The 17,104-nt window shown below is 39.6% G+C and overlaps 1 long non-coding RNA gene across 1 annotated transcript in view; it reads right to left on the bottom strand.

Annotated features, from left to right (window-relative positions):
* Positions 1-1,894: 1,894 nt before the first annotated feature.
* LOC129375097 (uncharacterized) overlaps positions 1,895-17,104 on the bottom strand; it is a 33,495-nt gene continuing 18,285 nt past the window's right edge. Inside the window, exons 2-3 of the long non-coding RNA XR_008607598.1 lie at positions 2,416-2,534; positions 1,895-2,091 (exon numbers count right to left, since the gene is read on the bottom strand). This is a non-coding gene — a long non-coding RNA (uncharacterized LOC129375097). The remainder of the gene's footprint in view (positions 2,092-2,415; positions 2,535-17,104) is intronic.

Here is a 17,104-nt window from a genome sequence, read left to right as displayed (position 1 = left end):
TTATAGATGCACAGTAAAAATGAAGATACTTCTAGCAAATAAAGTTTTAAGTTGATCTTTTATGTGCAACTAGGTTGGTAATATCACAGGTAGAGGAATCAAGAATATCAGCCAACATAAAGTTATGAAGGTTGTTTGCAACTTCATAGCTTGTTTCACCTGAGATATTTACATCATTTGCCAGGAGAGAGATATTGCAACTCATAGTAATTCAGCTTATTTGTACTCCAGCCTTAAGCTTGTGCAGGAAACATCATAGGGACTTTCAAATTATTCCAATGTAATCCATCTGGCCTGACTAAATACTTTTATTTGTTTGTATTTTTAACCACCTGGCTTTAAAAAATTACTGCTAATGAGCTTCAGTAATATAGTGTGAAAGTTGCAGTCCCCGTTCTCTTCACAAACTGCTTCCCTGTTTTATTTTTGTATTCATTTACAGTAATCCATTCAGAGTTCTTGTGAAAGGATCACATTTGAAGACATTTAAGAAATTATTTACGTCCGAGTACATAAAATTTAACAATGCTTTAGCAATTGGACTCATTTTCCAGAAAACGTCTTGCGAGTAGCTTTAAAAAAAAAAGTCTCATCATGTAAAGTGACATTTATGAACGTGTGACGACAGTTTGTACATGAAACCAGCTGCTGTTGTCAAATCATGCAGAATATTTCATTGTTATGTACACTGCAGCAGAGATAATGCAAAGTCAAGGTAATTGAAATGTTATCCCCATCTGATCTGCAATGATTACTTAAACACTACATTTCTAATGCATGTTGAATTAGGCAATTACATGCATCTAACGAGAGCAGAGTGAGAAGGAAAGAATGGGGAGGGAGAGGGTGGAGGAGAATTAGCAGAAAATGAAACAGGAATATTAAGCATTTCAGCCGGCGAGTGTCGGGTCAGAGTTCGCTCGGTGCTTATAGGGATATTAGCCACTGGGCTATGAGGGCTGTACCAAAGGGAAAACCAAAGGGAGCTTTAACTTTGAAAGCAAGTCAGGGACTCTGGACTAACATGTTTTGTGAATCCAACCGAAAAACCTTTTTAAAAATATGATCACTGTGGCAGAAATAAAACAGAGGCAACAGGAACCACATCCTGCATGAGGCTTCTGCCTTTCAGTAACAACAGTCCCGACGTCAGAAGAGCAAGTGCTGATAAAAACGATTCAAACAGAGCTTGGTTTTCATCTAGCTAAAAAAAAGGAAAAAAATCAGAAAAATTACAAGATTTAAAATATGTACTGAAAAAATGATGAAGAAGGAAAGAGAAAAATAATTAAAAACACAGCTGGTAAAAGAACTGAAAGAACTGCTCTGGGATCTTTCAGTGAAATCAGATCCAAGAGTTAAAACAGCAGGTGGCCATAAAACGTCATCAAACAAACACCAAAACGTAGCTTAAAAATACTCAAAATGCAAATAACTTAGATGGCAATTTGTGGAAAATTAGTGACAGCCTTTCGTAGCTTAGTTAAAAGCTACGAAAGCTGCTTAGCTTTTAACATGGCGAAAGAATTTAAAGAGATAAAACAAGAATGATAAAAATATGCATGAGGCTTGTTGCTTTCAGTCACCAAAAAATGAAACGTCTCAATGCAACAGGAACAAGTGTCCTAATATCTTACGACCACACTTGGTAAAAAGAAAAAAAAAGAGAGAAGGAAACTACAAAATATCAAAAAAAAATATAAAAACAAGAGACAGACATTGAATGCTGCACATAACAAAGCAATAATGTTTTCAAGATTGAAGTAATGAGTCATATTTATTTTTACCAACAAAAAGAATCTGATTTAAAGCATGAGTTTGTGCCTGGATTTCCTCTCTCTGTCTGTCACATTACAATGATTTCCCACTTACTTGACAATTAGACTCTGGCAGCTGGATGCTGATTTTTTTTTTTTTTTTTTCTTTTTTGGGGAAGGCGGTGAACGCTTGTCGCTGCAGTCATGTCACGTCCCTCGTGAGCTCATTAAGCGTGTGTGGAGCGCCTGGCTGATTGGCTCAACATACCGGAGATGGACAGACAGTCCTGTGCAGGGCTGGAGGGGAGGAGGGAACGTGCGAGACAGAGACGGGCTGGAAAAGAGTGGAAAAAGGAAATTAGCGAAAGTGACGGTAAAGATATCCTTAAGTCACTGTGTGTGTGTGTGTGTGTGTGTGTGTGTGTGTGTGTGTGTGTGTGTGTGTGTGTGTGTGTGTGTGTGTGTGTGTGTGTGTGTGTGTGTGTGTGTGTGTGTGTGTGCGTGGGTGGGTGGGTGTGTGTGTGTGTGTGTGTGTGTGTGTGTGTGTGTGTGTAAGTCTTCATCCTCATCCAGCCGGGCTTGTGTATTTGTGTAAATATATCTACTCACATAAACACACATGTCACATGATTAACTGATTGAGCTCTAACTTCATTACCACGGGCAAGTCTTCTGCACACTAATCAATTTCCAGCATCCAGAAAAGGCTTAGTACACAGTGCTGGCTGTCAGGGGCAGAATTAACTCTGGTCCTTTGGGGGGAACCAAACACGTGGCCTGCAGTGGAAAAGGGAAAAAAAAAAAAAAAATGGAGGGAGTTAAAGAGTCTGATTAGAACGGCTGATACTTCGGCCCACATTTGCATGCAGGCTGTGTCCCCGGCGTCCATCAGCAAGACTGCGAGTGCGTGTGCTGTTTAGCATTTCATTACCTAGCTGCTCTCCGTTAATAGCAGATCAAGCTGCTGCCTGTTAAGGCTGGCATTTTTACAGCCTTGTTTGGCTCCGACACTATCCAGCACAGGCAGGACCACAAACATCCAGCCATTTCCTCTGTCTGTCAAGCTCCCATAAGCCGTTGGTAGTTAGAGCTCTCAGCCATTTGCTTTACAGCCTTTACGTGGTCTGGGAAGTTTGACGGATTCTCAAACAAAGAGGAAAAATGATTTGGCTGTGATATTTCCTGTGATTATAATCTACATACTAAAGCGATTATTTTTCACATATTTCACACATAAATGCTTCTTATCTCGTGACAGCAGTTGTAAAATGCACATGGTAGTGATTACAGAGGTGCTGGAGCTTCTCAATGCCAATATTAAGGCTCAATTTTTCTATTTATTTATTTTTTTGGAGCTGTGACAATTACAGGGTGGATGGAGAAATCAAATTAGAAAAAACCTCTAAAAGATTATAACAAGCAATGGCAGTTGCTTGTTATAATTCTGCACACCAGAATTACATCTCTCAACCTAGGATATGCAGAATATTGAATCAGATGATGCTTCCAGACATCACACCGGATGTCTGAAAGCAATGTAAAGAAAAGGTTTGCTTCCAAAAGATTCAGTAAAATTGGTCAATGATGGATTGTAACAATGTTGTTTGTTTCAAAAACACTTTATTTCATCAACAACATTACGATGGCGAGCCAGAAATGGTACGTACCACATCAGAGCCGATCCGACTATCCTTGTATCAAGAGTTCAAGTTGGCGGCTTTTAATGGTATAGGGGCCATTTTCTTGGCCCATTTTGATTTTTTTCTATGACCAATCAACCATAATTTAAACACCAAAGGCCACCCTCTTATTGCCACAGTGGTCCCGTCCACTTCCAGCCGGGCAGTGCACCATGTTGCAAAGCTTCAAACATCTCACACTGGTGTCATGAAGTGGACAGTGAGTTCATGTCACGCCGATGGCTTCCAGAGTCACCAGATCCCAATCCAGCAGAACAGCTCTTAGGATGGAGCAGAGATTTGCATCATGAATGCACAGCCGACAAATCTGCACCAACTGTCAGATGCCATCATGTCAGGAGAAAACTAAATCTTCTCTCACTTTGCTGAATCAATGCAGAGAAATGTTCAAGCAGATTTGACAGTTTAAAGCCCAATCCAGAAAGCTGTACCTAAGAAAATGTCTGGTTAGTGTATATGTGTTCTAAAACTTTAACATTAAACGTGTAGCAATGTGCTCCAGCTTTTCTGTAGAGACTTGAGAACAAAACTCCGGTTGTAGCCATTTAGATTCAGAAGTTTTGGCTCAAAAGCAACAAAAAGATCAAGCAAACCAGAAAGACGAGAGGGAAGTTTTGCCGTTTCTCATGTGTTGTTTTCACATGTGAAATAAGGTGAGAGCAGCAGGAAGTCTTCTTTCTTAGCCTCCTCTGGCACAGTACGGCCAGCGATCCGCAACAACAATAACAACAACACCTCCTCCGTGCCTTCACGCCCCCGCTTCCCCCTGATGAGCTGCTCCGCTACGGGACAAAAGCTGCTGCAAGTCAAGCATGAAAAGAGAGGAGAGGGAGGCACAAAGAAATTAAGGCTGCGCTAGAAAGAAAATAACAGGGAGGAGGGGATGACTGCCAGCTGTTGTGTTCGGCTCTGCGCACATGGAGTCTCCCGGAGTAAAGAGCGCTTCAGGTGATATCAGTGGTGATGCATCATTCCTGAACCACTTACCGTGTTTTTATTTCGCCATGTCTTTACATTAAATTTAATTTGGGGCACGGCTTTCTTAAGGTTGCTCTGACAAGCAGGGTGCGTCGAGGAGTGGGCCCAGAGCTCGACGGGAGTTATTAATCTCTCTCTGACTGAAACTTTGCCTTCAGAGCGAAGTAGATTGTTCCTCGAATGCGGCCCGGAAAGTAGGTTAAAAGTCAGCTGCATTGAGTTGGCAACTATTCTGTTTTCCTGACAGAATGTTTTATGAAGCCGCCACAAAGTTCTTGGCATCATAAAAATGTTATTTACCACACCGCTCTGAAAAATAAAAATAAAAAGAAGGAGGAGGTGTGTGAGCCAAAAACGCATCTACTCTGTTATTCAGGTCTGCCCTCTTTTTTTGTTGTTTTTTTTGTTATTATTTATATTGTTTGCCTTCCGCGCATGAAAATGACTCGTGGTGCATGAAAAGGCCGTCAGTCAACGTCAGCTCTCCGGAAAATCCTTCCAAAAGTCGCTTCAACAAGTTTGGTGAAAATCTTGCAAAGCCTTTTAAATCAAACAATTACACCTCCACTCACTGTAACTGTTTATTGGGTTGTTGTTGTTGTTTTTTTTACACTTAGAGCATTTCTGATTACATCATGAGAGGGAGTGGAAAAGCAGCGAGCCCAAATCACCCCCCTGGAGCGATACGTATTGGCTGGGGAGAGGTGTTTTCTTCTGCTGTAATCAAACAGAGTGATGCTCACGCTGGCTGTGACTTCCATCACCAGAGGCTAATGGCTAATCAAACAGGAAGGCTGCCAGCTCTTCATTTCTCTCTCTCTCCCCAATTTTCTCCTCTACATTCATCCAGATAATCGAACAGACTCATTGCTCACATTCTACTTGTGGGATACGTTTTATCATACTGTTGTAATACTGTTGATTTTATGCAATGCCTGGCAAAAGTATGCTTGTGGCTTGATGGGGTTTTTTTCCCCACCATTCTATCTGGGAATTCCTCAGGACAGACAAGTACAAAGTTCAGAGCAAAGGGGGGGAAAAAATCTGAATATTGTGTCATGCATCTGAGATAAATTAGTGCTCAGGTGGGATAACAGGACTGTTAAAGAGATTTACTCCACATATCTGGTTTTTATGAAAGAGTAGCAAGGAAAAAGCAATTGCTAAAAGAAACCAATGAAGGCCTGTTTGCAATTTGCTACACACCCTAACAGAAGCTACTCTGCTCCAAAGAAACCAAAGATACTGATGTGCTGCAGAAAAGGGGAGATGAATTAAGAGGGAAAACACATGAAACTATACGTGCTTGGCAGTGCAAGAAGAAAGCCAGGTACAACTGGAGTGTTTCTCTGTTTCAATACACTGATTTCAGTGCTCAGCTCATTAGGACTCTGGAGAACTTGGCTGCCAAGTGAGGAGATGAGTCAGCCATTTTACTAAGGACTGTGGAATCAGGGACGCATCTAAAAGCTGCAGGATATCGGCTGCCGAGGAATTGAGTTTAAAATCCCTGATTTAAAGGTTGTGGAAAAACACAGAGCCTCAACAACTGGAGCTTGAGATCTTTCTGCAGGTCAATGAACCTTGCAGGATTTGAAAATTGATGTTGACAGACGCTCTTGTTCCAGTCTGACCGAGGTTGAGCTGTTTTTCAACAGAGGACAAAATGTCATTCTGTAAATGTGGAAAGTAAAAACATCCCAAAATAGCCTACATCTGGAAATACAGAAAAAAAAAAAGTTTCATCTCTAGGTGGCGTATTTCTAAACAGAAAAAATGTCTACAAAATGAATACTTCTCTGAACCTCCACAGCAGAAATCGTGACATATCTAAGAAGTTGCTGTCCGGGACGATCACGCTCTGCGACTCTGGAGGCGCAACGTTTGCACGCTCCTTTTGTCTCCCGTCTTTGTGATGTGCCTTGGTTCAAGGGTCGAAGTTCAAAGGCTCTGTGACCCCCACAGCTTTTGAAACGTCGCATCCCATCAGTTCTGTGGAGCGTTTGGAGGAGGATTTGTATGATTAATCAAAAGCCCCCCCACCCAGCGCCCTCTCCTCCCAGTGACTCAAACTCTGAGGCCATTCATGAAGCCCAGAGTCAGGTCAGCATTGCAAACTAGCTTTATCCAGCAACAACTTTAGCTTCATTTGGGTACTTAATTGAATTAGTTTTTATTTATTATTTTTAGGCTGAGCAAAGGCAGTGAGATGGGCAATTAAAGCTTCACCTCACGATCAGCATACATGTGCAAAATGAGTGTTTTGTGTTGTTCATGTGTGAATAGGATGAATCAAAGTGCTAAAGTTTGTGCCACAGCATTTTGAGCAACAAGTTGAGGAATTTGATGGACGACCAGCTGGGTTGACAAAGTGAGAAAAAACAGGAGAAATTAAGTCATGTTACACTTGGAACAGATAAAAGTTCAAACGTTCCCGCTAATTTGAAAACAACTTCTTAGACCGGTCGAGAAGAAAAGTTGGGGAGCGTTGTGCTCCACCCGACCACCTGGATTTGAGGCAAATTGGTTCTTTTACCGTCAGATTGTTTGTGTTTAATGTCTTCCACCTAATGAAGTCTTCCGTGGCAATATATTTTAACGGGCGAGCCTCGCTTCAGGCTACGGGGCTGAGGTGAAACTGGAGACATGCAAACACTGGGGTTACATTCGCAGGGAGGAAACAGCCATCAGCTTCACTTTAAAAAACGCACATGCTAACTATCATTTTACACGACGAGAACCCTTTTTACTTTCTTTAATTGGAAGAGCAAACGAGTCTTTTTTCTTTATCTTCTTGTCTCAGATTCACACATCTGGTAAAGAAAAAAAGAAAAAAAACAAAAAACAGCCAGCGCACCAAGGAAACAATCAATGCAGCAAAGTTTCAGTCAAATTTGCAGTCTGAAGTGCTGACTGCCTGTCGGTCGTCCCCTGACCACCATCTGCATCCTCTTAGAGATGCAAGAGGGCTGGGAAGCATAATGCATGAAGGAAAGAAAGAAACCTCTCCCTCGCAGTCACTCTGCGATATTTAATTCTGCGCTCTATAAACCTGATATTAACAGAAATAGGAAAAAAATGGAAATAGATCCAGGCTGGCATTATGTTTTGGAATACATGATAAATATTAATTCATGCCACAAGGTGAAGATACATTGTTTTTGCGTTTTTTTATTTTTGTTACATTCATCTCAAATAAATGTGATTTATTTCTGACCAAAATAAATCACATGGAAAATCTTTATTTAATGAAGACAAACATTTCATTCACATGGGATTTTGTTCTTCGCCGTCTTTAAAGCCTTTTCTTTTTTGCATGGAAACTCTACGCCAGCAGCCAGATGACTGCAGAGGGGATTATAGGTCACAGGTTTTGAGGCCCGCTCTGCGTGACCTCAATCAACGCTGAAGGGAACGTTCACAAATAGCTAAAACTATCCAGATGACGACCTCTGACCTTGACTCTGCACCCACCAAAAACCCGCCGAATGAGGTGGACTCTGCCTCTGGCTTTGGGAGACCAAACACCAGAGTAAATCAGAAAAGGCAAAAACACCCAATTCGGACTGTGTCTAAATGTGTCTTTTCATCTTCCAGCTCGTTTTCTCTAACCCTCTTTTGGAGCAGAGTTTTGCAGGCCTTTTAGTTTTACTTGTTTCACTAGAAAACTGTTGAAACACTCCCTGTCTCCTTCTTTTGTGTTGAAACGCTGGCCAAACAAGGTCTGCCCGGCAATTTAGTCGCTGTTTGTGTTGTAAAACAGATCCAACTCGAAGAAATAGAAATATTTTCTCTCATTTTTTCATTACATCCAAAAATGTTGTTTTCTATTCAGATTTTAGATGAAAGCTCAAGTAGTGTGTGATTACAAAGTGGAAAGGAATAATATAGTTAACTAAAAATAAGTAAAGTTTTGGAGGTGAGGATTCAGCCTATTTTACTTTGATTCCCTTAATTAAAATCCTTTGAAATTAATTACTTTCAGAAGTCAAAATACTGGATGTTTATTTAATTTAACACGGATAACAGTAGAGACATCTCTAAAGTGAAGCATGGTGATGGCAGCATGATACTTATGCTAAATACCTGGCAACTGTAGAATAAAACTTTCACTTTCGAGCAAATCAATGATTTGTCAGTCATGAAAAACTACAACAAATTACAAAATGTGTTTGGGTTTAATTACTATGACTACTTTTGCAAGACATTATGTTTCAACTGTAAATGATTACGTATTATGCAGCAAAAAAAAAACCCGCGCTGGAACCTGGAATCCGACCAAAACAATGGAAATCAGGCTGACGGATTTCCCAGATAAGAGTTGTCTTTATTACAGCTGCCGAATGATACATTAAGAAATATGAGGTTTCTAGACTTTTAATACAACGTGGCTAATCCGACACTGCTTGGCAGCCTGAAATCTCCAACAGCAGACATGCAGAAGGCCCTAAATATGTAATACCATTAAATCAAATTAGAATAGCATTGTCTGACCGTAACAGAGACAGACGCTCACTCTCATACAAGATGATAACAAGCGCACCGAGAGGAAAGCAGATAAATTTGCACTATATTTGTCCAGCAGATTCTTCCCAAGAGCATTTCTGTTTCTCCTGTTTCTGTACAGGAGAAACAGAAATGAAGCAATGCACAGTATTTCACACAGTATTTGTCAAGTCAAACTCATTTTTGTCTTTTGGTTTTGGCAGAGTAAGCCTCATCACACCTCAACCTCAACGCAAACTCAGACAGTGACACACAAGACTCTCGATGGCTGTGAAACAATTTCCTTCCTTTGAGTCTGTTGTTTTACTAAAAAGAGTTTAATTATGTTAGCTTGATATCAAGTTTTACTTTCAATTCAATTTACTTTTACAGTTCCAATTGAGAGTAAATGTTATCTCAATAGACTTTACAAGACAAATAGAGTGAATAAATAGCAACTTATAGAGAATCCAATTTGGCCCAGAGTCAAATGGAATGGTCAGCAATAGCTTATCAATAGTTCTTCTTTTTCTGAACATAGCAGAACACAGAAGCACTGTGCAGGGAGTATTTTCCATGTCATGAAAACAAAAAGTGTACATGTGGTTAAAAGTAGCAATGTGCTAGCAACAAGACACTGTTAAATACAGAATAACTGAAACAGGAGTTTATGTGTGTGGTTTCTATGTGATGAAAACAGATTACACGTGAGTAATGGCAGCAACAGCTCAGTCACTGACACCGTCAAGGAAGAAGGTTAAACCAAGCGTAAAGGACTGGTAAGGGGGAGCTTTCAACATAAAAGTGAGTTTGCATGAGTTATGTTGGGAATTCAATTGACCAAAAGACGAAATAGTTTTGGATACAACTTCTCTTCTGGCTGTATCCAGAAAACAGGCAAAGCTAAACTCAAAGCAGTGGACCAGTAATACTTTGTACAGGGAAAAAAGTGCATAGAGTTAATGATAGCACTCGCCCTGACTACAAAAAGATTAACACAGCTTAACAAGGGACATTGAGCCAGGAGTCCTTTCTTTACGGACGTACAAAAACACAATATGCAGCGTTACTGGCAGCAACAGGAACCGTACAAGAGTCAATTTGTGAAAAATAAACAGAAGCACAGAGAGCAATGTACATCAACATCCTCCTGGTCGCTATGAAAGATGACAGAGGATCTCTTCCTTACTGGGATCGGTTCTGTAAACATTGGAGAATCTTTCAGAACACTTTGAGGTTAAACCCCAAACCCACTGCACAATTGTGTGGTTATTTGTGTGTGTGTGTGTGTGTGTGTGTGTGTGTGTGTGGGGGGGTGTGTGTGTGTGTGTGTGTGTGCGTGTGTGTGTGTGTGGTGTGTGTGTGTGTGTGCGTGGGTGTGTCTGTGTGGCAGATGGGTGTTAACTGTGCTGCCAAGTTGAACATCTTTCATAGAGAGCTGTCAGATGAAAATAAAACTTCACAGCCATTTCTAAAAATCTTCAGCTGTGACAAGCGCCGTCTTACTTTCAGCACAAGAGTCGGACGTAATGCTGAGATGGATGCGAACTACAAAAAGTTACCGATATGTTTTGATGATGATATCGTTCTTCATGGCATTCAGAAGGATTTATTTTAGAGATTACAGCATGTAAGCTATCAACAGTATCAGAGCTTAATGAATAGATCGTATTGGAAAATAAAGTGCAACACCACAAAATGAGTGAAGTCTTAAATTAAATACATTTTTAATGCAGTAGCAAAGTTTCACGTTAAATAATTTTCTCTAGCTCTCCAACAGTGAGCGTTGAGGATTGTTTGTTCCTTCCCCTTACACACTTCTCTCATCACAGCCCAAGTTGCAAACATTATCACTGCTGTGAACGTAGACATTGGTGAGGCAAGATTGCATTCCAATGTAACTGTTTTCTAACTTTCTGAAGACAATGTGTACTTGCTTTACTTGGATGGCAAATGTCATTTTGTCTCATTTTGAAATGTGACAAAATTTCAAAATGAAATGTAAAACTGTTACGCCGTTAGATTACTAATTGAAACGCCTTCAAAATGCTTCAACATTTTCAAAAATGCATTTTAAAAATAAACTACACATGTGAAATTCATAGACATTCCCATAACTGTGACGTCTGTGGAATAACTATTCCTTGAATTGTTTTTTTTTTTCCTTATTCACCAAATGAACTTGAATTTAGAGGTTTGTGTGTCCATTTCTATGCATTTTTTAATCATATAATTCCTATTGTAATAAAAAAAAAGGCTTTTTAAATAGATCTCTACCAATCTTAACTTATATGTTGAATTATTTCAAATTCTGTTTACTCAAGACAAACTTGGCAGCTTTGAGTAAAGAGAGAACAAACATTTATATAAATCATCTGAATCCAACCTTTTAAATTAGTGTTTATGAATTGGATTAAATGGAGAGAATTACTTTGCAATCGTTTCACACTATGGCTCAGATTATTGTTAAGATTAAAATAATAATCTGAAACCTTCAAATGTGACAAATACAGGAAGTTTTTTTTTTAATTAAAAAAAACAAAAAAACAAGGAGGATCAATATTTATTTCTGAAATGAACTTAAATTTCAAGCTTCACCATAGCAAAACACTTCGGATTACTGATCGGATCCATCTGGCCACTTCTTAAAAAACTTTCGGTAGGCTCCCTGACAACAAATGGGTTGAAATCCTGTTTTTAGTTTCAATTTTTTTTTCTAGCGTTGCTTATGGTCCTTCACTCCACATCTGTCGGCCTTTTATGAATACAGTGTAGTTACACAGCTGGGCGTCAGCTGCAGTGTTACCACAGTGTGTGTAGCATGTTGTATTGGTACAGTACGTGAGAGAAACCCGCGAAAGCCCGAGGAAATGCTGCTCGTTGAATGAGAAGACAAATCCCACTGAAGTTGACATAATTACGTTGAGGAAATAATCAAACCTAAACAAAAAAGACAAAATATTTAAGTTGAACAGAAAGTGTGTTTATTGAAAATTGTATTAATAACGCCATATTTAATCACCTCAAACAGAGAGAGAATGTTAGTGTCACAGTGTGGTCATGTGAACATGTGTTTCTGCATGTAAGGCATGTGCGCTCTCTCCTCACAATTCTTGCTCTGCATTTCGAAGCGCGGCCCCGAAAAGCTGTTCCGCTTCTTTTCTCACTGGGGGCATTTTGCTAATATTTTCATTACATGCAGGGGTGGGAGGAGAGCAGAAAGGGGGGCACTTTCCGGGGTTGTGGTCAGCGCTTGCTTTCAAAGCATAGCGTTAAACCACAGGAATGCTAAGGCAGATACTTTGGTACACTGACAGCTGCCACCAGTGGCCTGATTCTTTGAAGAAAGCTCGGGTCAGACTGCCGGGGCTTTTCTCGTTTACTCTGCGCACATGTGTGAATACAGTTCGTGAAAACTTGAGTCCAAAGGCGAGAAGTCTTTGTTGTGATCTTTTTGGACTCACTTCTAGTTTACACACAATCCTCAGCAAGAGTTTTTTTTTTTTCTTCAAAAAGTCAGACAACTTCAATTCTGCAACAGAATCCATTAAACAATATATATAATATTAATGTAACTGTGACAACCAGATGGTATATTACTTAAGCAGAAAAAGTTGCTTTTTTCTTTTAAATAAATTAAATCACATTACACATTTTGGCTTAAAATATGTGTGTATTTTGAGAGTATTTTCCCTTGTGAAATTTAAATTAATTTTTTTTAAGTTTTTTTTTTTTATCTTTTGGATTAGAAATCTACTGGAACTAATTATTTCTGCTCTGAAGGACTTCCTGCTTTCTCTCTTTATTTAAGTTTTTCTTTCTAAAAACAGCCACATTTGAGCAAACTGTATGAGTTATCATGTGCAAAAAATAATTAAATGAATAAAAGCCCTTAAAAAAAACTGAAATCACTATCCACTCCTGCACTCATCCTTCTGCATGGAAGGAAATCCGATTTGCCCCCGAATGCCATGTTAATGCATCATTAATACCAACATAAACGTACGTAATTACATGCAAACATGGTTTTATGGGCTTCCACCTGTGTAAATAGACTGCCAGTTTATTTAGCTTTAGCTGTTGGCTGAAAGACTGGCTGGTTCCTCGGCGGTGCCTTCAGGGTGCGAGGAGACTAAAGATTACATGTGTCATTATATTAAACAGCAGCAGCAGCTCTTGTTCTTTACACAGTAATGTGAGGTGACATACATTTTACATGAGATCTACTGACCGGCTACTGCCCCACTTCATTTAAAGCCAATGCAGAATTAATTAGCTAAATGTCTTTGAGGTTAATTATTTTCCCGCCTCTCTTAAGAAAGCACCTTTTTTTTGTTTTCCATTTAAATACTTTGTCCCGACACACTTTCGCATATGACAGCTTGCTTTCGCTTAAGTTTTAATCCTATTATTTAATCTCTTTGTTTGCACTTTTAAATTAACATTGTGTAACATGTTAAAGTGGAGCCAGGTGAATATGTTTGTGCACCGCAGCAGGAGTACAGATTAAAGCACATCATCATCATCATCATCTGTCAGGCATACATGAACACACGCTTAAGCACACGCACACACGCAGTTATTAGAGGGTGGTCTGTAATGCCTGAGGTTAGGCTGATTAATTAACACTGATATAGATTAATTAGCTGAAGCAACACTTTGATCTGAAGAATGACCTCCGTATGTGGAGTCGGCGCCGCAACACTTCACGTTCATGGGATCTGTGTGCAAAATGACACAACATGCAAAATTCCCAACGCGCATTTCTTCCCATCCTCCATCATCCTCCATTCCCGGCGTTTTTCTTTTCCTTTATCTTTACCACCTCTAGCAAACCATCTTCCAACTCTAATTCTCTTCAACAGTATGATGAAAATCTCTATCTAACTAGAAATGTATCATTTAATTTATGTAGTAATACATAAAAATAATCTAATACGAAAAATAAAAATCTGAAACTGGACAGACGCTGTCTCAAAACAGTAACATGCAATATTTAACTTTGCTTCCACTCTCAATGCTAACACAAAAGTTACAGGTTAAGAAGAAGACAAACACTGATAATCAATTAACTTAATCACTTAAGTAAGAGCTATTCTATCAAATCTGAAATTCTGAAGGTTTTTTTAGTTTGCAATGGTCATGACAAGAAGGAAAGGCATCAACAATTATCTTCAAGAAGCCATTCTTTCTGTCAATCTGCAGTCCATTAATTTAAATTTGAAAAGACTGTTCCACTGAGCAGATGTGATTCTAATCAGTAATAAAAATGCATCTGAACAATAAGACTAACTTCAGTGTGGAAACTGCATGCCACAGAATGATAAGCGTATTCACGAATCATCTCTTAGGCCTTTGGTTTTCATCTAGGTTTAGATGTAAATGATCGAAACCTTATTTAAATTTGTCCATAATTAGAGTTAAACATTCAAAGGTCCATAGATCACACAAACCTCTGTCATTTTTTTATCACAAAAATTAAATCTAAGTAATACTGTTAAATCCAGTTTTATTTGGATTAAACTGGATTTAGTAGTGCCAAGCATGGTGGTGGTACACTTGTCTTGCACCCACATTATTTGGACATGTTGCAGTCACTGAGGTAAACATGAACCTCTATACGTATCAGTGCATTTATTACACATATATTACAGTTTTGCTTTGACCCTTGCAGGGTCACAAGTGGGTCTTGTTCCTGTCACACCTGTAAACAAGTGAATGAATCAGAAGATCCACATTGCACAGATATAGTACACCCAAAGAAGTATCATAAAGTTTCAGTTTAAGTCCCCAATAAGCTAATATGTTTATGGCTTGTCAGGAAAAGTAAGAAAAATCTCCGAGCTTTCTATTTCAGAAAGACTCTGTCCTACAGGTAGGAGGTTTGTGCAGCCGCTAATAACTCCACACCATGCTGTCACAGATATTACAAATGAAAGTTGTCCGAAATGTATTTATGCAGCAGGACATTGATTGCATAAACAGAAGCAGACCCAATGGCCCAGACCTACAGTTTATGTAGGTCTGAGCCTGAAACAACTGAAACTGCAGCTTCAAATATTCAAATATTGGACATATTCAATGAAGATTGTTGCTGCTAAATGCATTTCTTTAATATGTTGGGTCATACAACATCCTTTCTGTCTTTAAATTGTAAATAATATATGCAATATAAACGACACGACATCGGAATCTGTACGACCTTTGACATACAAGGAGGTTTTTAGCCACAACCACAGCATGCACACTTTTGGAGTTGTTTACTGTTCAACAAAACAAAAGAAAAGTGACCCAGAGGTCATCTTTCTGCCTCAACTTCTCTCTACCTCCTTCTCTGCTGAAGACAAGGATCTCCACGGGCTGCTGTCATTAAAAACCAATGTGGCTGCTTATTTGGAGTTTGTATGAATTGTTGAGGGACGGGGTGGTGGTGGGGGCTCTGACAATTCCCCAGTGCTGAGCCCTCCAAGTCACATGTGGTTTGTCAAGCTTTGTCAGAGGACAAAAAGCGAGAGCGAGGCTGTAAGGGAGGAAGAGATTGAAGGTGTGTGTGCCCCCCTCCTAGCGACCGAGACTAAGTGTGCATGTGTGTGTGTGTCTACAACATAAGGGGGAAAGCTCTGAGGATGAGTGGGGAGGAATAGCTGCCCGGGTCTCCATGGCAATGATGCTAGTTAGCTAGCTAGCACTCGGGGGCCCTGGAGAAAAGTGACAATACAAGGGACTTAGCAGCAGCCGTGGCTCAGCAGCCGCACTGCATTAATGAGATTTTTCACACCTATTATACACACTCACTCAGTCTCCTACACACTCGCACGCACACACACCCACACACAGATAGTGTCACGGCGGCAGCAGCCGATTGATGTGAGCTCATTGTGCTCTCAGGCAGCCTTCTTTCCTCCGAGACTATGTTTGACAACAAAATCAGAAGCAGCTCCGGACTGTTTATGAGTAGATGCAAAAAAGAAAGAAAAAATTATAAGTGTGTACAAATAAATAATGTTTTCCTCTTTTCATCTCTTTCAAAGTGTGATAGCCGACACAAAGACTCGCATGAACAACACGACGGAAGGAAACAAACAACAGCTACATTTTAGAGCGAGACTCAAGGCTGTTATTACAAACCATTACGCTCCTTTATGTCATTGTACCGCCTCATCTGCAGCCACAGCCTGGGAATAGACTCTCTTTCCATAGGAAGAATGAAATGTGTGCAGTGACAGATGTTCTCCACTTTGGTGTTTCGCACTGGACTTTAGTGGCAAAGTCGCATGCAAATATAGATCATTTAAGTCAGTAACATGAAAAATCTAGTACTGAAAAAGCTACAAAGCTATTTCTAAAGCTTTTCAGGCTCCACTGAACCATGAGAACCATGACCCTCATATGAAGATACGCGGTAAATCAGTGACTCGTCCTGGAGGTCACAACGGGGCCCAGATCAGCATCTAAGGCGCTGCAGGCCCAACTTGCCTTAAGTAAGATCCGTGTTCATGACTTTCCATTATTGACAAAACCATAAACTCAGCTCCGCCAGAAAATGTCTGATCATAATTTCTTTGCCGTGAGCTTTAGGAGTCTTGCTTTATGCAGCACAACAATAACATGAAGCACAGAAGCAACTTTACCTTTGAAAAAAAAAAAAAAGAATCTGAAAATTTTAGTTTGCCTTAGGTGCACAATCTAACAATGTTGTTGAGCCAAAACTATTCTTCAAGTTAATGTGAGAATGTTTGCTTTTTGATATCAAATTACCAGGTAAGCTGAAAATAAAAACCTAATTTGTTTCTCCTATAATCTCAAGATTAAACTGAAAGACTGTTTTCCGTCCTGGCAGGATTTCCCAGTTTTTAAATTTAAGGTAAACACAGTCAAAGTGTGAACTATGATTAGTTAATTACTGAATATAACTGGAGCACACATTTTATTTGACACTCAGCCATGATGATAGAATAACAAGTAGGACATCAGTGCAGAGTCGTCACATATGTGGATGACAATGCGACTGCAGAGCATGTGGTCTTCCTCATATTACAGCAGCTGTCAGTCAAACATTTCCTTAATGTGATCCTTAATGCGCATATTTGAATAAAAACACAACATCCTGCTCTGATGTTCTAATGTTCAGCAGAGCCATCTTTCTATTGACTAAACATTTAGCTTGTTACCTGCTCTGGTAAG

This window comes from Poeciliopsis prolifica, unplaced genomic scaffold, assembly GCF_027474105.1.
Source record: "Poeciliopsis prolifica strain line A6 unplaced genomic scaffold, Auburn_PproV2 SCAFFOLD038, whole genome shotgun sequence".
Lineage (NCBI taxonomy): Eukaryota > Metazoa > Chordata > Actinopteri > Cyprinodontiformes > Poeciliidae > Poeciliopsis > Poeciliopsis prolifica.
This window is presented reverse-complemented; position numbering and strand designations above follow the sequence as displayed.